General features: G+C 45.3%; 1 pseudogene; it reads left to right on the forward strand.

The window, feature by feature from the left end:
• Positions 1-3,458: 3,458 nt before the first annotated feature.
• On the forward strand, positions 3,459-19,292 carry LOC143118559 (uncharacterized; annotated as a pseudogene).
• Positions 19,293-23,952: the final 4,660 nt, after the last annotated feature.

Here is a 23,952-nt window from a genome sequence, read left to right on the forward strand (position 1 = left end):
GAATGGAATAATTGATGAAGTTCAAACAGTAAGATAACTCATGCCAGTCATATTTTAGCCTTTATCTGACTGACAGTTGTTTTGATCACTAAAATTGCATTGACTTGGCATGCAGTTTGATTAACTGAAAATAGCTACAATGTAACTTATCAAGCTACTTTTGACAGTTTGTAACTTAGCTTGCTACATTTGTATGGGTGGCTTCTGTGTAGTGAAGCTGCATTTATTGCAGAGTAGCTGGTAGCTTAGCTCACTACACATATCAAGTAGCTTGCCCATCACTGTTGGTTATGATATGCACCCGACACATAGCCTACACAATTACACTTTTGTCATAAAACCTGGCAACCCAAAACCGAATTAAGGAAGCGGGTGCACACTGTGCAGCCACTGAGTCTAGTAAGCAAGCGGACTAGTAAAATAGCCTAGTTTGTGAAATTGTTAGAAGAAATGTAGTGATTAACACATCACATTATAACTGTTATTGAGTGTTGTTGATACACAATAGCTTAATTGTGTCCTCGGAACATAATCTTTGGAGCAGCTTTGGAGTTTTGGAGGCAGGCTGCAGGCAGCAGGTGGATACATAACTGGCATGCGTATCTATGTCGGTAAGGTACAAGCAACGACCGAAATGCAGATGCAGTGTTGCAAGGAGTGTATGAAACATGTTAAATATGGAAACATTGATTCTGTGCAAACACCCCCCCCCCCTTGTCCCGTTGTTTAAAAGCTAAATGTTGGCAGGCATGCAATGTGGTGACATCATGTCATTTTTGGCAAAACCTTTCTGAGGTGTTATTGGATAGAAGTCAAAGCTGTTTTGTTACGGAGCTAAAGTCAGGTTAATCCACAAGCTGATTATCCACTAAACTAAGTACTCAGTGGGTAACAGGACACCTGGAGGCAACAGAGGTGCAATATTCGCTGCGTAAATATAAACTTTATGTAACTAAACTGCTCAAAATGGCATTACATTTTTATGGCACACCAACTTTGAGCAGTTGACAGACAGGACTCATAGATTAGGCTGCACCTTGTCCCTAATCTGTAGAGTACCATATGCTAATACCATCATTTTAGTGAGACTTGAACTCAAAGCCCATCTGTCCACTGAGTGCAGGGTGCATGGGTGCAGGGTGTCAAACAGCAGCAGAAACCCATGACTGCTAGAAAAGAGAGAAAAAGAATGAAAGGGCAGCAGGGCTCGGGGGGTTTGTCAGAACATCACTGGCTTATTTGAAAAAGAGCTGACGGAGACAAGCAGGGTCCATCTGTTGTCTCACCAGTGAAAACAAATCACTAAAGGCAAGTTGTAAATGCTGGCAAATCGTCCTTGTGGCAAGAGCCCTTCGGATGTCAGTTAGGCATGTGACAGTTCAGACTCTGGCCAGAATAAAAAAAAATCTTGAAGCACTCTGCTAGAAATCCATTTTGAATCCATTATTACATTTTGGAACCAATCGTGAAATGTTCTGAACCCAATTACTTTCAGTGAGAAAGCTTGCCTCTCCTTTTGGGCTGCTAAACCATGTACATAACTGGGCTGCTAAACCATGTACATAACTGGGCACAGAAGGCATCTGATTGGCAGTTATGGTCTCTGCTGTGACCATGAACAGATTAGATGGATAAACGATCTTTGGCAGAGCACAGCTTCCATATGAGCATCTGCTAATGCTTTGTGCTTTGTTAGATTTGTTTTTTGTCACAACAAAATAAAGACAAAGAATACTTGGACACTGACACCTTCTACCACAAAATGAAATACCATGTTCTGCAGAGTGAACATTATTCATTATGTAATTCACATCAGTGGCGACATCGGGAACCGGTGAAAGCTAATGGACCTGAGAGAAGAAGTGACCTTGGAGGTCCTTGTGTATATATCACTGTGGCTGTGAGGAAGTACAGTAGCTACTAGATAGATAGATAGATAGATAGATAGATACTTTATTGATCCCCAAGGGGAAATTCAAATTCAAGGTAGGCATCAGTCGATGTCAGACAATAGTATACAGAGACACCAAACATGACTGTTTTTGCCATGTGCAACAAAAAGACTTCAGGACATTCACAGACCAAATTAATTAAGCCGCCAAAGCTAAAAGCTGTATTTCAGTAGCAAAGGTTAAGCGTATAGCCTTCCTAATGACTAGCTACACTACACTGTAGCTACACTTTTCCACCAAGTTTCAAGAAAGTCAGGCCATTGGTTTTGCCATTTTTTGTGTGATCCTGCTTGCAGACAGACAGAGACAAACTAAAAATATAACTTAATTCGGGTTAACATGGTTTAAGTTATGAGAAACCAATTTTATTAATTTTGTGAATATGGTTTTATTGGTCTTTCATGAAGGGTTGTATTTACATGGAGTGACTAATAAAATTGAATGGCAACTTACTTTTACTCTCTCATCATTGGTCTCTCCGTCATGGGTTATTCCTGTGTATCTTGAATGTCTGAGTTTGAAGAATGTTTAGCACACATCATTATAATGTTTAAAATGATCCCACGAATGTGGACCCCTTTTAGCCCACATCATTATGAATGTGGACCCTTTTAGCCCACATCATTATGAATGTGGACCCTTTTTAGCCCACATCATTATGAATGTGGACCCTTTTTAGCCCACGTGCGGGTGGTGTCTGGGCATCTCGTGTCCCTGCGCCTACGTGTGTGTGTGTGTGTGTGTGTGTGTGTGTGTGTGTGTGTGTGTGTGTGTGTGTGTGTGTGTGTGTGTGCGTGTGTGTGCGTGTGTGTGTGTGTGCGCGTGTGTGTGTGTGTGTGTGTGTGTGTGTGTGTGCGCGTGCGCGTGTGCGTGTGTGTGCGCGTGTGTGTGTCTGGGCACTTATCTCATGTCCCTGCGCCTACAGTTTGGATACGGTGTGGTGAAACTGAGGAGTCTGCCAATAGGCCTGCTAGGTGTGTGTGCGCGTGTGTGTGTGTGTGTGCGCATGTGTGTGGTGAAACTGAGGAGTCTGCCAATAGGCCTGCTAGGTGCTGGAAACGTCTAGTTTTCATTAGCTGCTGCACAGATTGGTCTGCTCTTCTGCAGACTAGTGGGTGGCTTGCAAATAAATGTTTTCATTTTTTCATTACAGGCTCGTTATGATGTTATGATGTAAGCCTTATGAAGTGCGTGTGTGTGTGTGTGTGTGTGTGCGTGCGCGCGTGTGTGTGTGTGTGTGTGTGTGCGTGCGTGCGTGCGTGCGTGCGTGCGTGTGTGCCTTATGAAGTGCAGCTTCACACAGAGCAAATGATAATGGCTGTCTGACTCGTTGCTCATACTTAAATGCATTTATGCTTAAAGAGTCATTACAAGAAAATATCACATTATTGAGATGCCACATTTATAGTTGTAAGGCATCACACACTGCGATCAGTAGCACAGTGTTGCTGCATTTAAGTTGTAAATGCTGCAGTTTATATGAAATACCGTGGTTTTCATTGGCAAATGTCTGAGTCTCTGTGGATATACTGTACAGTGATAACAGCAAATAGGGCCATCACAGTCAACTGTGCAGTGATAACAGCAAATAGGGCCATCACAGTCAACTGTGCAGTGATAACAGATGGTGACAAATGACAGTGTTGTTTTTATGGCCATTAATGGATATTGATAGATAAATAATGGATATTAATAGATAAATAATGGATGCTCATTGCCATGAATGAACACATAATGAAGGGTATGTTTGTATGTCTGATAACAGGTAGTCTACTTGATTATGCATGAAATCTAAAATGTGCCTGCTGTATGAGTTTGACCTTGCTAATGTTACAGTGTGTTATTATACGGGTCTTCACAATGCTAGTAGAACGCTCCATTGACTTGAATGGGATTTCCCAACGTTCTACGGTAAAATAAATGTATGTAATTACTGCTGCAAACATATAATTACCGCTGTCAATGGCAACGGGTTTTGTGCTTCTGATACGTCTTTCATATGACTACGCAAGGACTGGAACTTCATTCAAACGTGAAAGCAGACGGTTGATCAGCTGTGTTCTAAAAAATGTTTGATTCAAGTTCAGCAGCGTGTGTTGTTGCGAACTATTTGTTTCTCAGCAAATGCCACGATGAACGGTAACAAATAGGCTAGGCTATGTAGGCTAAAGTCATATCGTGGGGAGTTTATTATTTCGTTTTGGCAAGTAGCCGTGTAATAAGCGGGATAATGTATAGAACGCTGGTCATTATGGGAAAATAAGTCCCTTCAGGGCGGAACAAGACCCCTCCGCTGCGCGTCGGGGTCCGGTTCGCCCTGTCAGGACTTATTTTCCCAATAATGACCAGCGTTCTATACATTATCCCTTACATAATTAACTGCACCACTGTCAGAATCAGTGGCAAGAATTCTAAAGACCTGCTTACAACAGTTTCATTTTACATACAATCATTACATAGTGTATAGGTCTTAACCAACTCTAGGAAGAGGTGTTGTCGCTGTATTCATCCAGGTTTAGAAAACACTGGCATGATGATCTATAACGGATCAGTGTGTTTGAAAACACTGACATGATAATCTATAACGGATCAGTGTGTTTGAAAACACTGACATGATAACCTATAACGGATCAGTGTGTTTGTTGGCATGATAATCTAACGGATCAGTGTGTTTGTTGGATTGATTGATTATGGATTGATTTATTGATTGGTTGATTTGATAGATGGATGGATTTGTTTGATTGGTCTTGATAATGATTCACTTTTAATATTGTTTTTACAAGATTATCCTGTCTATTCTATTTAGATTCTGTTTGTGAGTCTGAAATAAAGGCTGAATTGAATTTGAACTGAATATTTACACATATAATCAACCATTAACCATTATAACTCAGACATGCATTCTGGTATTGCTCCATGTTTATAAGAAGCGTTAATTTGGTATTGTTACGATAGGTTAGGGTCACATTGTAGGGCAAGCACTGATTTACAGGCGGGGTTTCAGTGATGTCACTACCTGTGGTTAGTTGGTAAATTGAACACCTGTCGTAACCTTTTGGAGGAGAAACTGTTTTGGCAGCGATTTGTTGTGGAAGGCCCAGCGGAAGCACGTTGCCGCCACCGGGCCGGGAGCGTGAGGATGCCACAGGTATGTAACCGCTCTCTGATTCTCCTGCCAAGCTGACATGCACACACACCACAGTTAGGACCTACTTCCAAGTTTGTGCACCACACGTAAGGCTAGCGTGTAGGGTGGTTCTCAGGTCTTTCTGTGTTTGTTTCTGTTGGTTGCGAGTTGCGGTAGGCTTTTTAGTTTAATTGAACATACCCTAGACAACGAAGAGCTTGAGCCAGGACCGCCTCGTAACAGGTATGCATAATAGACAGAGGCAAAAAGGTTGTAGAAGGTATCAATGGTGACGTCGAGAAATATATATAACAAGCTGTGAGGGCAAAGACAACCTCTGAGGTCTATTCAAATGAAATGCTATCAGTATATGCATACAATAACAAGCCTTTGGCTGCAAAACAACTGAAAAAAAATGTCATTGGTGGTCTCAAGTCTTTTTTAGATGAGGGTGACCCAGAATTACTTCATTTCCCTGCTTAGAAGGCAATACATAATTGAATTATGCAAATGTGGTAGGAAAATGCCCCTTTTTAGGAAAATAACAAACTTTATTCAGAATGTAAGTGGTGATAGTCTACAGTGAAATATCCTCTGGTTGTGTAAAGCAACTTGATTCACTGAAAAACATTTTAACATTTGAATTTGCATTACACTCAGAAATGAAAATTGATATGATTTAAAAATGATTTTTAACAGAACCATTTTCACAAAATGCATTAAAATGAATCCATCTGAGAAACTTAAATCTATAATATGAGACTATGTGAAATACTGTTCTGTACCTTCAGATGTCTACCAGGCATGGTGAAGCAGTGGAGTCACCACTGCAAAGTTAGTTAGGCCAGGATTTTTTTCCAAACTCACTATTGCAAGTCTGTGTGAATTTGGATAAAAGTGTCTGTTAAATACCAGATATCTGGCCAATAATGTGCAACAGCTTTTTCACATCAACTTTCATCCTCAACTCAACTCCTCCTGGTCACCGCTGATGCACCCGACGATGGCTGTGCCGAGTTTTGGGAAACGCGTTCCTTTGTCACTTCCGGTTGAGTGCACGCTGTGTGTGTGTCCGGTTGAGTGAACACTGTGTGTGTGTGTCTGCCGCTGCTCACCGGGTGTCTTCCTTGCTATCGCTGGACTCCTTCTTTCTGTCCATTTACCCCCAAATCTAGTGGATTACCGCTTCTCCTCCCGGTGTCTGCTGAACCTTCTTCGCTGGAGCATTGTTGCTTTGCGGCTTTGCTGCTGTTATCAATCCGTGGATTAATGCCACAAACTTTGCTACAAACTTGCTCCTCTAGTTCTGTTTGCCACTACACTGCCCGGCTCACCTGCTCTTCCCCTGCATGAGCTCTCTTCCTCTCTCCCCTCACAGTGACTACTGCAGTGGTGAGTGTGTCTCTCCCCTCACAGTGACTACTGCAGTGGTGAGTGTGTCTCTACCCTCATAGTGACTACTGCAGTGGTGAGTGTGTCTCTACCCTCTTGCCTCGTTGTTGTCCCCCGTCTGTTCAATGGTTGGCGTACTAAACTGCGCTGATTACATTGCAGACTGGGTTGTGTTGTGAGCCTGGTTGGCTAACATGTAGCAGTAGCGTGGTGTTGCTGTGTCGCTCGTGACAACTTCACTGTGTCAATATCATGATTTCCGCTGGCAGCTGGATTATGCTCTGCCTGTGTTCCTTTTGTAACTTGGCAATGGAGCCTGTTTACCCCCCTGCTGCTCTCAAACTTTTTCGCTGCCACACTCCCCTGGACCCGACTCTGTATAAACTCTGCTGCTCGCTTGGAATTACCTGTCGTCCACGTTATGCTCATCGCTTCAAAAGAGGACCGACTCTCATATATGGACACGATGCCCAAATCCCAACTGTATACTCGCCCGACCCTCCGTCGCCCTCTTAGGCTGCCTCCTCCTGCCTCGTCGTCACGTCAGAACTTTAACATTGGCCACCTAAATGCGCGCTCAATCACAAACAAAACGGCCTTAATAAACAATCTGATAATTGACAAAAAATGTGACCTGTTTTGTCTCTCAGAGACCTGGCAACAACCCGGTGACTGCATTAATTAAAACCTGCTGACCCCCTCTGGCTACTGCTACATATCCAAACCCAGATCTGTAGGGAGAGGGGGCGGGTTGGCTCTAGTGTACCGCTCAGATCTGACTATTAAAGAACTTAGGCCATTTGAAGTGACATCCTTTGAATATATTGCTGTGAAGGTTGTTTCTACCCTACCACTTTTACTATTGCTAATCTACCGCCCCCCTAAACCATCTGCACATTTTCTGTCTGAATTGAATGAACTTCTCACTGTTATTTCATCCCTTTGCTCTGCTATGATTATGTTTTAACATTCATGTGGATACTAATTGTTCTTACACCTCGGAGTTTAACTCTGTATTGGACTGTTTTAGTTTGACACAGCATGTTGACTTTCCCACTCACACTCATGGCCACACGTTGGATCTGCTCTGCTCTTCTGGTCTGAATGACATCTCTGTCTCTGGTTCCATCTCTGGTGTCTCTGACCATAAGCTCATTGAATGCCGTTTTCATATGATCACTCCTCCTCCCTCCTCAGAGAAAACAACTATCACAGGTCGTAACATCAGATTAATTGACCACAGCATGCTTGCTGTCTCTATACAGGCCTCGCCGCTGTTTGACCTAGACGAGCTCTCGTCCGCGGATAACCTGGTTGCTATGTACAAGGACACCCTGACCAGCCTGCTTGATAGCTTAGCCCCTGTCAGGACTAGGCTTCTACCAGCAAACCGTACATGCCCCTGGTTCACCCCTGAGCTTAGGCAACTAAAGGCCGCTGGCCGCCGTCTTGAACGGCTATAAAAGAAAACTGACCTTACAATTCACTCCATGCTCTACACCGAACATATTCAGACATATAGGGTTGCACTTAATGCTGCCCGCTCAAACTACTACTCATCACTCATAACCTCCTCCGTGTCCAGGCCAAAAACCCTATTCAGGACTGTGGACAAACTCCTAAAACCCCCTGTCCCCTGAGCAGTGCCAGGCCTTCTTACACTTCTTTGATGATAAAATTAGCCAAATCTACCACTCCTTCAACCCCAATGCTAACTCTCTCTGTTCTTCTCCTCCTTCTCTGGGCCCTCAGCTCTCTCATTTCACCGCTACTGACTCCCTCACCATCACTGACATCATTACTAAGTCCAACTCCTCATGGTGTCAGCTTGACCCTGCCCCCACCCCTCTACTTAAAGCCTGCTCCACATCCCTACCTAAACCCATTACATTGATTGTTAACACCTGCCTCAACTCTGGTGTGGTGCCTGCTGCCCTAAAGACTGCTGCAGTTACACCCATTCTCAAGAAACCTGACTCCGACCCCACATCACTAATAAACTACCGCCCTATCTCCAACCTCCCCTTCCTGGCCAAGGTACTGGAAAGAGTGGTGGCCTCACAACTACACACCTTTCTTAACCACCACGACCTGTATGAGCCCTTTCAATCTGGCGTCCGCTCATGTCACAGTACAGAGACTGCCCTTCTACGCATAGTTAACGACCTCCTCCTGTCTGCTGACTCTGGTTCACTTAACATTCTCATCCTGCTTGACCTTAGTGCTGCTTTCGATACCATCAACCACAATGTTCTAATCTCCCGTCTGTCTGCTATTGGTGTTTCTGGCACAGCCCTCAATTGGTTTCAGTCATACCTCAGCAACAGAAAGCAGTTTGTAACACTTGGTCCACATCAGTCTTCCAAGTCCCCTGTCACTCGTGGTGTCCCCCAGGGTTCTGTACTTGGGCCCCTCCTCTTTCTCATATACATCCTCCCTCTTGGCCAGATTATTCGCAGCCATGGTCTCAACTTCCACTGCTATGCAGATGAGTTCCAACTCTATCTTACCACTCCCTCTCCCTCTGACCCCCCACCACGCTCCCTCACTGACTGCCTCTCTGACTTAAAATTATGGATACAACACAGACAAAACCGAAATTCTGCTGATTGGCCCTAAAAGCATCCTCACCAAATCTCCCTGTCTCACTCTCAACATTGATGGCTCATCTGTCCACTCCACCCCTGTTGTTAAAAACCTTGGCATTCAGCTTGACTCCACCCTTAGCTTTGATCCTCATATCGAATCACTCACTAAGATTGCTTTTTTTTCACCTCTGTAACATTGCACGCCTCCGACCCTTCCTCTCTGTTAGTGATGCACAGACTTTGGTCCACTCCTTCATCATGTCATGTCTAGATTACTGCAACTCACTTTTCCTTGGTCTCCCCACTAAAAACCTTCAAAGACTACAATATATTCAAAGCTCTGCAGACGATCAGCACACATCACCCCCATTCTCCATCAACTCCACTGGCTACCAGTTCCATCCCGGATCAAATACAAAGTACTACTACTCACCTTAAAAGCACTTCACAACCTTGCTCCCCCCTACATCTGCAACCTTCTGACCCCTTACACTCCTTCCCGCTCACTCAGATCCTCTGACCAAAACCTCTTGGCTATCCCCTGCTCCAGACTCTCCACCATGGGTGGCAGGTCCTTCAGTGCCTTGGCCCCCAAACTCTGGAACTCCCTCCCCCAACCTCTTCGTGTCTGTCCTTCTCTTCCTTTCTTCAAAGCACATCTCAAGACCTTTCTCACTTCTCCTCCACACCCAACACATAGCTCCATAAAGATAACTTGTCTTTGTTGTATTGTTTTGTATGTTTATTATTGTGTTTCCTTGCCTTCCTTCTATGTAAAGCGACCTTGGGTTGGAGAAAGGCGCTATTTAAAATAAACATATTATTATTATTATTATTATTAACATTGTTGTTATTTCCTCACATCCTGTTGCTTTTTTTAGTTTATATTCAAATATTTAAAACTAAAGTACTTGTTATGGTTATGGATTTAGCAGACGCCTTTGTCCAAAGCGACACATAAATACAAAACAACATAATAATATTTAAAATTGAACAGGAAACAGATTAGAATGTAGGTCAAATATAGTAAGGAGAATAGTTATAGTACACAATAATATCAATTCAATCAATAGCCTAATAAAAAAGCAATGGAAAAAAAAGGGGAAAGGCAATAATAACAATGTCCATTCAATCAATAATATAAAAACAATGACATGCTAAGACTACATTAAGGACTTGTAAATAGCATCTTTAGCAAAAGGACATCTCAGTGACAGCAAGTGTTACAGTAATAGAAAATGGTAAAAAACAGATGGTCCTGGTGCAACATGTTTGTCTAGTATCCCAGCAGACCCAATGGAGATGTACACAAGTGGCTATAAGGACCTGTGGCGACAACAACAGAATCCGCATCCTTATTCAGATGTTCAGTATTTCCAGTAATTCTTCCCAGACTTCCTGCTCCATGCTAGCCTGGTTCCGCCCTCCTACGTACTTCCGCTCAATTTTAATTTTCCTTCAGTACGTCACCTGGGTTTGCGATATATTGCAGGTTTTCTCCGGCCAATCTTTACCTGTCCAAACAGCGAGTGACTGAGAACGATGACTTTGCGGTCGTGCAAAGACAAAACAGAAACAGAAAAAAGCAGAAATTTATTTGCAGCAAAGGTAGCCCTACATACATTGTTTCCTGGCTGTTGATGCTGTTTATTGTCAGTTTGTAAAGTTTAGGCGAAGTAGGACATAACGTTAGGAAGCTAAGGCTGGACCAGTAATTTCAAAGTTAGTGCCCGTCGCCATGCAAGTGTTGCAAGCGTTTCCAAAAAGACGAGCTGCCAAACTCTATTCACTTCATGGAAGAGTCTGCATATGTCCAGGCTAGCTCCATTTCACTTCATGAAAGAGTCTGCATATGTCCCGGCTAGCTCCATTTCACTTCATGAAAGAGTCTGCATATTTCCAGGCTAGCTCCATGCTGTCCCAAAGTTTGCTGTTACATTAATACACAGGATTAGATGTTAAAATCCCTTGTGCCAAAATCCAAGGTAAAAACACATTCAGAAGCCCCTGCTCAAGTTTAACTTTAAAAAGCACACTACCCACAAATCCGCCAACAAATGGTCACAAGCACAATACAGATGGCCCACCCAACAGCAGTATATAGTATGCGGCATGTCATTGGGGTTATCAAGTGGGCACCCTCATTCACCGATGTTTCGTTAAGTTAGGCCCACGACACCTCATGAAGGCTTAACAGTGAAACCAGCGTCCTGGAGACACTCCCCTCCATGCTGCCACCATATTACCACATTGAAATATCCAATACCCAAAATACTCTTAACCAGCCCAGGCATGGTCAAGGTTGGCTAGGTTGGCCCGTCCCGTTGATGTGGACTGAACCATAAACCATAAAAACCCTGGCCAACCAACCATCAACCTAGGCACAGCCCATCACAAACACAAAACAAATTAGCCAGTTAGCTTAGCCAGTTAGCTTAGGCCCCACCACAAACACAAAACAAATTAGCCAGTTAGCTTACGCCCCATGCTGCCACCATGTTACCACAACAAACATCCAAATAACCCTTAACCAACCTAGGCATGGTCTAAGTTGGCTAGGTTGGTCCGTCCCGTTGATGCGGACTGAACCATAAACCATAAAAAACCTTAGCCAAGTACCATCAACCTAGGCACAGTCCATCACAAACACAAAACAAATGAGCCAGTTAGCTTACCTTAGCTTGCGCCCCAGGAAGGGTAATTTCTCCTTACCCACAACCATTCGCTTGCCCGTTCTGCTGCTAAAGACATGTTACTAACCACCTGCCTTAGACTTCAACCACAAATGCCCAATTCAGACAGCAAGCCAATAGCAGATCTGGCCACAAACCCACGTGCACCGATTTCAATAGGCCTTAATCGTGCACTCCAACCTCGCTTAGCTGCCTCCTCTGCTATTTTAGTGTATTTAGCTCTCTTCAGCTCATTGGCCACTTCCACTCTGTCTTCCCAAGGAACAGTGAGTTCAATGAAGTAAACTATCTTTTCTGAATCCGACCATAGAATTACGTCGGGTCGTAGCTTAGTACTCACTATATGTGGAGGTACCGCCATCTGCTGGCCAAGATCAACCTTCATTTCCCAGCCCGCCCCATTTTTCAACTGGCCGGTTTTACACCTGGCCTTCGCGGAACAAGGTTTATCCCCCTGACGTACAAAGTTAATTTGCCTTACCCCTTTACTAGCTGCTAATGAATTGACTTCTCTCCTTTTATCCTCTATTGCCGCTGCCACACATTTCAATACCTGGTTATGACGCCACGTATACCGCCCCTGGGTGAGACTTACCTTGTATCCTGATAGGATATGGTGGAGACTGCCCACACACGAGCAAAGTATGCATTTATCATCGTCACCAAACCATTGACTTAAATTCTTGGGAGATGGGAGCACATCATATGTAGCACCTAACATAAATCTGATCTTACCAGCTTCCATGCCCCATAGATCTTTCCATTTAATCCGTCTTTTTTCCACCCCTTCCCAGTTCACCCACTGCCCTTGTTTTGCCTGCGACACTGCCTTAGTACATCTTACAGCCTCCTCCTGTCTATGCATTTCCTTCACTACCATTTTCCTCTTTTCTCCTGCAGAAGCCTTACTCCACAAGGGTTTACTTGCACCCACCCCTAGACCCCCCCGCCCGTGCTGCACATGGCCCATTATATCCCTATGCTTCAATGCTGATTGAGCTTGCTTAACTGCCTGCTCTGGGTTCCACTTCCTCCCTGCATTAACTGTGGGTGCAACTTTCCTCAACACTGGGTCCTTGGACTGAGTAAGAGTCAATTCCAATCTAGCCTTAGCACACTTAAATTCCTCTGTCAGACTAGATATTGGCAACTCTACAATACCCTTCCCATACAAGGGTACACTGCTTAAGCAGCGTGGGACTCCGAGCCATTTTCTGACAAAGGAGTTGATCATTTTTTCCAACCTCTCTACCTTTGACAGAGGAACTTCATAAACTGTCAATGGCCACATTAGCCGAGGCAACAAACCAAACTGCAAACACCACAGCTTGAGCTTACCTGGCAGCCCCGACTTGTCAATTTTTGCAATACCTTGCCTAGTGACCTGTCTCAAGTCTTCAACCTGTGATTTATCACTAAGGCTTGCATCATACCACCTTCCCAGGCTCTTCACTGGTTTCTCCAGAACTGTGGGAATCACCTCCTTATTTATAGCAAACTTCTTATCTGTAACCTTCCCTTTAACAATTGAGAGACTCCTAGACTTACTTGGTTTCACCTTCATTCTGCCCCATTGCAGATTACTATTTAACTTACCCAGCAACCTGTTGGTGCATGGAACGGTTGACGTCAAGGTTGTCATGTCGTCCATGAAAGCCCTAATCGGGGGGAGGCGTGGCCCTCCCTGCAACTTCTCCCCACCCACTACCCATTTTGAGGCCCTAATGATGACCTCCATTGCCATTGTTAAAGCAAGTGGGGAGATGGTACATCTGGCCATGATTCCTATCTCAAGTTGTTGCCACCCTGTGGCACCCAAATCCAAGAACACAACGTGCAGGTCTCTCTTCTCACGCTTTGCTAATTGAATTTGGTGCCAAATCATGCTGGTATGCTCTAAGCACCCGGAGAAGCCAGGAATTCCAGCTTTTTGCACCGTGGTATCAATTAGTTTATTCCTTTCAAGGTAATTTGTCAGTCTCCGTGCCACCACACCGAAGAAAACCTTCCCTTCAACATTCAGTAGACTAATTGGCCTAAATTGATTAATCTCCACTGCGTCCTTTTCTTTGGGAATAAATATTCCCCCAGCCCTCCGCCAAGCCTTGGGAACACTCTGCTTTTTCCAAACTATCTTCATTAATTGCCATAAAAAACATCTGGTGCACTCTTATACAACCGGTAGGGCACTCCATTAGGTCCCGGGGCTGAAGAGGCCCTTGCACGTTTTATTACTTCTTGCACCTCTTTCCACCTTGGTGGACTATCGTCGCATTGGCTACTTATTTCATCAATACGTGGGATATCAGCAGGAAGTACCATCTCTCTGAACCTCTCCCTATCTTTGTGCACTCCCTCTAAATACTCCTCAAGCTTCTGCTTAGGTTCCAAAAGACTACCACTCTTCTGCATTACGAATAAAGACTTAACAAACTTAAATGGGTCTTTATAGAATGCTAGTTGAGCTCGTGATTTCTTCTTCCTATTTTTCCTAATATTTTCAGCTCTTCTTAGCACTACTAACCGCTCCCTCACATCTGCCTGTAGACAGTCAATACCTTCCTTCTCATCCAAGATGGCGGCGCGTACACACGCAGCGACCTCTCTCTGTCCCAACCGTACGGTGTTTTGTTCGTTTAAAAAGTGTTTGTCCGAAAGTTTTACGTGTTCGTCTCGTCTTACTACGTCGTACTACAAGTACAGCAGACAGTTTTTAATTGACATCTGCAAAAGCAAGTTTTGCAGCGTTCTGGACTTTGCAACAGAGACGCTAAAGGAACTCGGACTACTCCGGCCTGCAACAACACTGGACTCGCCTGCTACTCCTCCCCCGGAAAGAAAGCGTCGGAAGCGGTGTGCGAGGAAGCAGAAGAGGGGCAAGCGCGGAGGCGTCCGGGCCAGGCTAGCGGCCAGCCCAACTCGCCCAGCCATACCATCCATTCTCCTGGCAAATGTACGATCACTGGACAACAAAATGGATCACATACGACTGCTGAGATCAACGAACCGGACAGTAAGTAACTGCTGTGTGCTTGTCTTCACTGAGACTTGGTTAAATGACAACATTCCGGACTCTGCTGTACAACTGGAGCAGCTAGCATGCTATCGAGCAGACCGGGCCATTGTAAAGGGAGGTAAATCACGAGGAGGAGGAATCTGTGTTTACATCCGTGATGAATGGTGCCGGGACACTGTAGTAGTATGCAAACACTGCTCACCACTGGCAGAGTTTATGATCATAAAGTGCCGTCCTTTTTACCTGCCAAGGGAAATTACTGCGATTCTGCTAGTCGCAGTATACATCCCGCCTACCAATAACAACAACGATAAGAACGCGGCTCTTAGTGAACTGTACCAGGCTGTCAGTGAACAACAGACGGCACACCCAGACGGTTTCACCATCTTCACTGGAGATTTTAACCATGCTAACCTTAAAACTGTACTTCCAAAGCTACACCAGCATGTTGATTTTCCAACAAGAGGAGATAACATCCTGGACCTGGTCTACACTACACACAAAGGAGCATACAAAGCCACCCCCCTCCCCCACATTGGACTTTCAGACCATATCACTGTTATGCTAATGCCCGCATACAGACAAAGGGTAAAAGTGAACAAACCGGTTCGTAAGCAGGTAAAAGTGTGGCCTGAGGGAGCCTCCGATGCTCTTCAAGACTGCTTTGACACAACAGACTGGGAAATGTTTAAGCAGGCAGCCACTTACAACAACCAGACAGACATAGAGGAGTATACAGACACTGTAACCTCTTACATCACCAAGTGCATTGATGATGTGACCCACACAAAAGACATCATCACTCGGGCTAACTGGAAGCCATGGCTGACAGGGGATGTCCTCAGGCTGCTGAGGGCCAGAGACAAAGCCTACAGAGCTGGGGATGAAGCTGGCATGAGAACAGCGAGAGCCAACCTGTCCCGTGGCATCAAGGAAGCAAAAAAGGAATACACTCACAAGATAACCACCCACTTCAAAGACAGCAGGAACGCACAAAGCCTATGGCAGGGCATTCAGGCCCTCACGGACTACAAGCCCGCGCCACAGAGCTGCGAGAGCAACATCCCTCTGCTCAACAACCTGAACCGCTTCTTTGCTCGCTTTGAAGCACAAAACAGCACCTGCCCACAGAAGACCCATCCCCCTCTACATGAGCAGCCCCTGTGCCTCTCTGCCGACAGCGTGAAGAGGACACTTGCTGCTATCAACACCCGTAAGGCAACAGGTCCAGACAACATCCCTGGTCGTGCGCTGAAGGACTGCGCAGGGGAGCTTAAGGATGTCTTCACATACATCTTTAACACTTCCCTGAAGCAAGCCATCGTCCCATCTTGTTTCAAAGCTGCCACCATCATACCTGTGCCGAAGAAAACTGCTCCATCCTGCTTCAATGACTACCGCCCTGTGGCACTGACACCCATCATCATGAAGTGCTTTGAGCGGCTTGTCATGTCACATATCAAATCCATTCTCCCCCCCACCCTGGACCCCTTCCAGTTTGCATACCGAGCCAAACGGTCTACAGAGGATGCAATCTGCTCTGTCCTCCACCCAGCCCTCACCCACCTGGAAAAAAGAGACTCATATGTGAGATTGCTGTTTATAGACTTCAGTTCTGCATTCAACACCATAATACCACAACAACTCATCTGCAAACTTGACAAACTGGGACTCAGTACCTACCTCTGCAACTGGCTACTGGACTTCCTCTGTCAGAGGCCTCAAGTAGTACGTGTTGGCAACAATACCTCAAGCAGCATCACACTGAGCACAGGGGCCCCCCAAGGCTGCGTGCTCAGTCCGCTGCTCTTCACCCTGCTGACGCATGACTGCACTGCAACCTACAGCAACAATCACATAGTGAAATTTGCTGACGACACAACTCTGGTGGGTCTCATCACCAAGGGCGACGAGACTCAATACAGGTTGGAGGTCGACCATCTGACCACGTGGTGCAGGGACAACAACCTCCTGCTGAACGTCAGCAAGACCAAAGAGATTGTTGTTGACTTCCGGAGAGGTCACACCCAACACCTGCCACTGACCATCGACGGTGCTGTGGTGGAGAGAGCGAGCAGCACCAAATTCCTGGGGGTGCACATCAGTGAAGACCTCTCCTGGACCACCAACACAGCATCACTGGTGAAGAGAGCTCAGCGCCGCCTGTACTTCCTGCGGAAACTCAGGCGAGCAAGTGCTCCACCAGCCATCATGACCACATTCTACCGAGGCACCATTGAGAGCATCCTCTCCAGCTGTATCGCTGTGTGGGGCGGAAGCTGCACTGAATACAACAGGAAAGCCCTGCAGCGCATAGTGAACACAGCTGGAAGGATTATTGGTGCTTCACTCCCCTCCCTGAAGGACATTTACACCACCCACCTCACCCGCAAGGCGACCAAAATTGTGAGTGATGCAAGTCACCCCGCTCACAATCTGTTTGATCTACTGCCCTCTGGGAAGAGGTACAGAAGCCTGCGCTCCCGCACTACCAGACTCACCAACAGCTTCATACACCAAGCTGTTAGGATGCTGAACTCTCTCCCTCCTCTCCCCCCTCCACCCTCAGCTACATAATCCTGGACATTGGACCCACAATGGCCGCCTGCACCACTCCACTTGCACACTTGTACACTTTGCAACTCGTTGCTGTTGTCCTGAAAACACAACACTTCTGCTGCTCTTACATAACTTGCACCACTATGCCACTTTATTTCTTACTTAGGTCAAACAGAACTACCTCAGCCTCTTATTGGCCTGACTTTGCACTAGTATTTTATTTTATTGACTGTCTATGCACAATTTCAACCAAATTTTGCTGCTCTTATTTTTTCATTATATGTGCCCTCTTATTTACTTATTTACTTACTTTTTTGTTTACTTGAATGTTATGTTTGTCTGTGGACTTAAAATTGGTAAAATATGTCTTGTCTCCACCGTGGGATAGTGAGAAACGTAATTTCGATCTCTTTGTATGTCTGGAACATGTGAAGAAATTGACAATAAAACTGACTTTGACTTTGACTTTGACTTTGATCAGCTTTTCTCCACTGCTTCTTAAGCTGCCTCCTCTCCTTGATAAGTTTATCTATCTCCTGCTGGCGCCTAGATTTAACTACCTCATGTAGCCGTTTTGTCCTTCTCTCAATAGTCCCAAATCTTTCCTTACCATAGCTATAAATAATGCCTCCCATTTTCTCTAATTTGCTTTCAGCCGTCCCCTTGAGCTGACCCAGGATACTGACCAAATCACTATTAACATCTTCCCACATTCTACATTCTGCTGCGCCTGGCCATCTAACCCCAGGCCTATGACCATTAATCTTCTCCCTCCTTGGCTGACTGGCCTCTCTCTCTGCCTCAGTGCTAGAACTTTCCTCAACAACAGGGGTACTGATGTCCTGCGAACTGTGGGTTTCTTCCTGTCGCTGGACTTCAACCGACTGACTTGATGCACTTCTTAAGAAATAGCTATCAATGCGGGGACCCTGTGTTCCCTCTACCAAGCACTTCTTTTTCCCTTGATGAATTTTCAGGCCCTTTAGACTTGTAACCTTCTGCCAACCACACACACACATCTGCAGCTTTTTCTCAGGTTTCTCTGAACTAGTGGCTTCCACAGACATGTTTTCCTTACTCGTAATCAAATTCGTTCCAGGGTCAGTAACCATGTATATCACAAGTGAGTCATCTTCCGCCCCTGCTCTCGCTGACTCTAGGGCTATCTTTTCATTATGTCGTACTGTAGCTTAGTAGGGTGCAGCCCATAGCTTAGTGAAGCCTGGGCTACTGCCACAATGAGCTGCTAACCCATTGTAGCCCCAGCGGGGTCTATTTCCTCCTGTCAGCCGTCTTTCCGTGCTGTCACAAGGTCTTTCCCTAGTTGCCAGCTGCCCTATTCACAGCAGTCACTAGCCTACGCTAGCTTCAGCATTACATTAATACACAGGATTAGATGTTAAAATCCCTTGTGCCAAAATCCAAGGTAAAAACACATTCAGAAGCCCCTGCTCAAGTTTAACTTTAAAAAGCACACTACCCACAAATCCGCCAACAAATGGTCACAAGCACAATACAGATGGGCCACCCAACAGCAGTATATAGTATGCGGCATGTCATTGGGGTTATCAAGTGGGCACCCTCATTCACCGATGTTTCGTTAAGTTAGGCCCACGACACCTCCCACGGCCCACAATCTGTTGACCATTATCATAAAGAGTTAAATAAGTAAGTTAAGTAAATAAACCAGTTCAGTCCACCAGGAACAGAGGAAACCGGCTTTTCTCTTCCACATTTGGATGACTCATTTTATAATGTTATATGTGCAGTGAGTGATGTACCCAATCATACTCAGCCTTGAAACAAACAAGAAAAGCTGTAATAGTTATGCACCACAGTTCCATTTGCGTCAGTTCCACTTCTCCCTCTGTACTCATTGTGTTCAGGAGAGATGGAGAGCTACAGGCCTGTCGCTGTGCAGTTGTGGAGGCCTTACGAGAAAGTATAGTGAGGCAGAGGGACTAGACATAAAAACTGAAGTGATAATGTGATAGAAGACGCGTAGGGGAAAAGAAAGCGGAAGAGAAGAATGGAAAGTGAGGAGAAAGTGTGTCCGGAGGCTTTGGTGTCGATCATAATCACAACAACCCAGCTCTCCACAAAGTGTATGGATGGCACGGGTCACTCAACACTCTGTGTTTGCATAATACTTCTTGAAACGATTCTGTCTATTGATCTCCCTGTCTGTCATCGACAGAGGAGTGGCTGTGACGGAACACTGGATGGCTCGCCATTGTTTGCTGCTCTTGCTGTCTTCGTCCCCTGCTCCTTCCTCGGCCATTTGTTTAGCTCTTATTTGACCCACTCAGACGCACTTTGTCAATAACATCACTTCACCGTCCCTCTGCCTGGTTTGTGTTGCCGTCGATAATCAGTGTTGTCAGCGTGTGCGGAATGAGCGTAGCGATGTGTCATAATGCGCGTTGCTTCGTCCGACGCCCTCTGATGGAACAGGGGCGTCCATCTCAGGCCCAGCGGTCAGTAGAGGCCTGGTCAGTGTTGTCATTAGCATCAACCAGCCATCAGCGCCTTATCACGCCACCTCAGTTTAAACATCGATTTCTCTCGCTGCGTCTCACTCCCATGCTCACTTCACTCACTCACTCAGCCACTCCTCACACACACATACACACACACACACACACACACATCATACACACACACACACACACACACACACACACACACACACACACACACATCATACACACACACACACACACACACACACACACAAAGACTGTTGTCCTGCACTCTAGCACCCCGTTAATCTCTTCACTGGTGTGTTCAGTCGGCCGTTAATTAAACACGTTCCTCTTACTCACCACACCCGCTCTAGATCCCCTAATACACACACACACACACACACACACACATACAGTGGGTCCCCGTTAAGTTTGGACGGGTTCCTTCATGAATCACGCACCCCATTTTCTCTGCAGAAATGGCATAAACTGCAGTTGACACAAACAACCACAAGGTGTCACTTGGGTGCCACTACTATTTTTGATGCGACTGACTTACTGCTTCCATGACGCAGCGGGGGCACGGGAACTTAAATTGATCACGGTAGTTTAAGCTTACACTTGACAAAACATTCTAATATGAAAATGTAGATGCAATTGTTGTAAAATGGTGCAGCTCCTTTAAGAAAGCACCGTGTGCAGGGATGGAGAGAGAGAAAGCGAGAGGGGATATGTGTGTTAGAACTTAGCGTGTGGAAAAAGTACGTGCTGTTGAGACTGGAGCGAGTCATATTCAAAATAATGCAAAAAAAAGCAATTATCCTCATTCATTGCAACCAAAGCATGCCTGCTTGCCGACGTTCAAACGAAAAATATATCAAAGCACCTTTTGCGTTTGAATGTAGCACGAAAAAAAATTTAAACAGCTGGACAAATGATTTAGCTAATTGATTATATAACCTGTACACCAGCAATTGTTGAACATTTACCTGTACAAGTACATTGACAGTAGCCCAGCCTAACAGCATGTTGTAGGCCTACTGTAGAAATTTCACTTAAATTGCAACTGCAACATGCCTGCTTGCCAACGTTCAAACGACAACGATAAAGATAATAAAACAACAAGAGGGTTGAGTCTGAATGACACTGAGTTTTTAGACACTGAGTTCTTGTAGTTAAGAAATATTTTCGTATAAAAAAATGGTCATTCATCAATCTCCTTCACTGACGCCTATGGAAAAGGCTTTTCGTCCCAAAACAACGATCAATGATAATCAAATTTCTCTCTCATATTGCTCCTCATAACCATCTATAAAAAAAAATATTTTCTTTTCTTTTTGAGCACATCCGAATCCCAGGACATAACGCACTGGACCTTATAATAGGCTCGAGATATAATTCCAAAGGGGGCAGATAGGGGCCACTGCACTTAAAACTTAAAAAGATGAAGCTTTCCGAACTTTGAAATTGCGATCAGTGACTGGCATCGGGTGAACGAAGCTTTTCGAAGTTGAACAGGCTATTAAAAACTATTTGCGCATCTCCATGTCACAGGAGAGACTGGGCTCTCCCTTCTATGAAAAAGACGTTAGGCTACTGTTCAACATATGCTGCGTAGGCAGCCATCTTTATTGAATGAAAAATTCCAACAGCATTCTGGGTGTAATACGTAATGCAAGAAGATAACACAAGGTGCCAGTGATAGGTCTCAGACCATTATCAACTATTACAACATGTCCCTTTTTGAGCGGTGCTTTAGAACACTTCTGAATGAGGTACAAAAATACAAAGTGTTCAAGACCGAATTCGACTTAACTGGGAACAATATCAAAACATACATGAGTGAGGTATTGTCCAACACTTATAACTAATTGACACTTGTAAGACAGAGGTCCCAGGACATGTCTTACTATGAGGCTAGGTCCTCAGCACCTGCCTTTGTACACAGCACTTTTCATTAGGTGTACACAAAGTTGGGGTCTTTTGTAGGCCTGGTCTCCCGTCCGGATCGCCTGGGTGCAAGCGATTGTGGTGGCGATGATGGCTTTAATGGAGACACAGTTCTCGAAGGGACTGGAACTTTGCCAGGAGGGTCATTAGGTGTGGCTGCCTGAGAAGTTGGCTCGGTGGCAACCGGATTGGTTGCATCACACTTGGTGGTGTCAAGTGGGGCATCCCCATCACTGTCAGGGAAGCCGAGATCTGCATAATGAGGGGAATGAGCTGCTGATTGTAGCTTGACTGGATATCGAATCTTTATATCATGCTGGTTACGCCTGATTCGACGGTTTGTTTCTGTGATCCAGTAAGAATCTGGATGTTTGTCTGCAATGTCTATGTAACCCGCTTTCCACTCTGATGAGCCGTCCTCAGTGTACCAGATATGCTGCTGTGGAGCATAGCGTTCCTGTGGTGCACGCTGAGGTTTTAGATGGGCTGCTCTTCTGTCTGCGAGGTTGAGTTTTTGCTCCGCAGTGAGGTCGGTGGAGTGAAGTGGTTGACCAAGGCGAGTGTTTATGCGCCTGTTGAAAAATAACTCAGCTGGTGATGGTAGGTTTGCACTAATTGGGGTGTCGAGATAGGCCAGGATGGCTAGTGTGATTTCAGCATCAGTCTTGCACTTCTTCAGAATGTTACGCACAGTTTGGATTGCACGTTCAATCCTACCATTACTTTGGTGGTGGTAAGGACTTGAGGTGGTGTGGTGGATCTCAAACAGCTCACAAAACTTCTGGAACTGATCAGAACGAAAGCATGGACCATTGTCAGATATAATCCTCTCAAGACCGAATCGCCTAAAGTTGTCATTCAGACGGGCAGTTACAGCACTGGTGGTGCTGCTTCGTAGTGAGTCTATGATGACATACCCAGAAAAATAATCAATGGACACAAGGATAGGCTGCCCTTGAAAGTCCATGAGGTCACAACCCACAACCTCCATGGGCCTAGTTGTGGATATTTGCCTCTCTGGTGGGCGGGGTTTCTTTGCACTGTGCATTTGGCATTCACTACAACTATTGATAAGATCAGTGATGTCATCCTGCATTTTTGGCCAGTAAACTGTACGGCGGGCTCACTGAAGCGTGGCAGATATGCCTTGATGACCATCATGTAAGCGCTGTAATGTGTCTGCTCTCATTGTTGAAGGGACAATTATTCGACTACCTTTCGTTATGAGGCCATCCATGAATGAGAGCTCGTCCCGGAAACACCAGTAGCATTGTAATGTGTCTGGGAGGTCCTGCATACTTTCAGGCCAGCCGTTGCTGATCAGTTGGCCTAACAGGGAGAGCACAGGATCACACTTAGTTTCCTCCTGCAGGTTTGCCAGGCGGGTGTGCCTTATCTTGAGGACCTGAGCAATGCTGACATCTAAGTCTGGAATTGTCGGGTCTGAGCCAGGTTTGACCAGCCTGGATAATATGTCAGCGAGAGGCACATGTTTTGCACCGACATACTTGACATGGACATCATAAGTGCGGAGTCTCAGAAGCATTCTCTGTAGACGTGGCGGAGCTAGGCTGATCGGCTTGCTGAAAATGGATTCTAGTGGTTTGTGATCAGTGTGGATGTCAACACGTCTTCTGAACACATACACATGCAGCTTCTCACATGCAAAAAGCACTGCCAAGAGTTCTCTTTCAATGTTTGAATACTCGCACTCTGTTGCGGTCAGTGACTTGCTTAGGAACTTTACTGGGCGTCCATCTTGCAGGAGCACCGCATCAAGCCCTTTGAGTGATGCATCTGTCTCAATAACCACCCGTTTGGCAGGATCAAAGTGTGTGAGCTTCATTGCTTGTGATATCCCTGCTTTGACACTCTCAAATTCAGTTTGCATTTCAGCAGTCCAAGTATATCGGACATCTTTTTTCAAGAGACCACGCATAATAACTGTCTTCTGGGCCAGAATTGGAATGAAGTTAGACATGAAATTGACTGTCCCCAGGAAGCTCTGCAGTTCCAGTTTGTTTTCTGGGGCGTTCAGCTGTAGAATGGCTTTCACCTTTTTGGGGCAAGGTTCTATGCCGTCTGGTGAGATGATTCTTCCGAAGTACTCAATTTGTTCTTTCTTCACCTGGCATTTATCTGGGTTGAACTTAATCCCAGCAGCTCTGGCTCGGCTCACTGTCTCAAGTAGATGAATGTCATGTCGCTCT

The sequence above is a fragment of the Alosa pseudoharengus genome, unplaced genomic scaffold (assembly GCF_046254945.1).
Source record: "Alosa pseudoharengus isolate Yale_2024_CS ecotype anadromous, Long Island Sound unplaced genomic scaffold, YU_APseudo_1.1 YU_APseudo_1.1_scf_12, whole genome shotgun sequence".
NCBI classification, from domain to species: Eukaryota; Metazoa; Chordata; class Actinopteri; order Clupeiformes; family Clupeidae; genus Alosa; species Alosa pseudoharengus.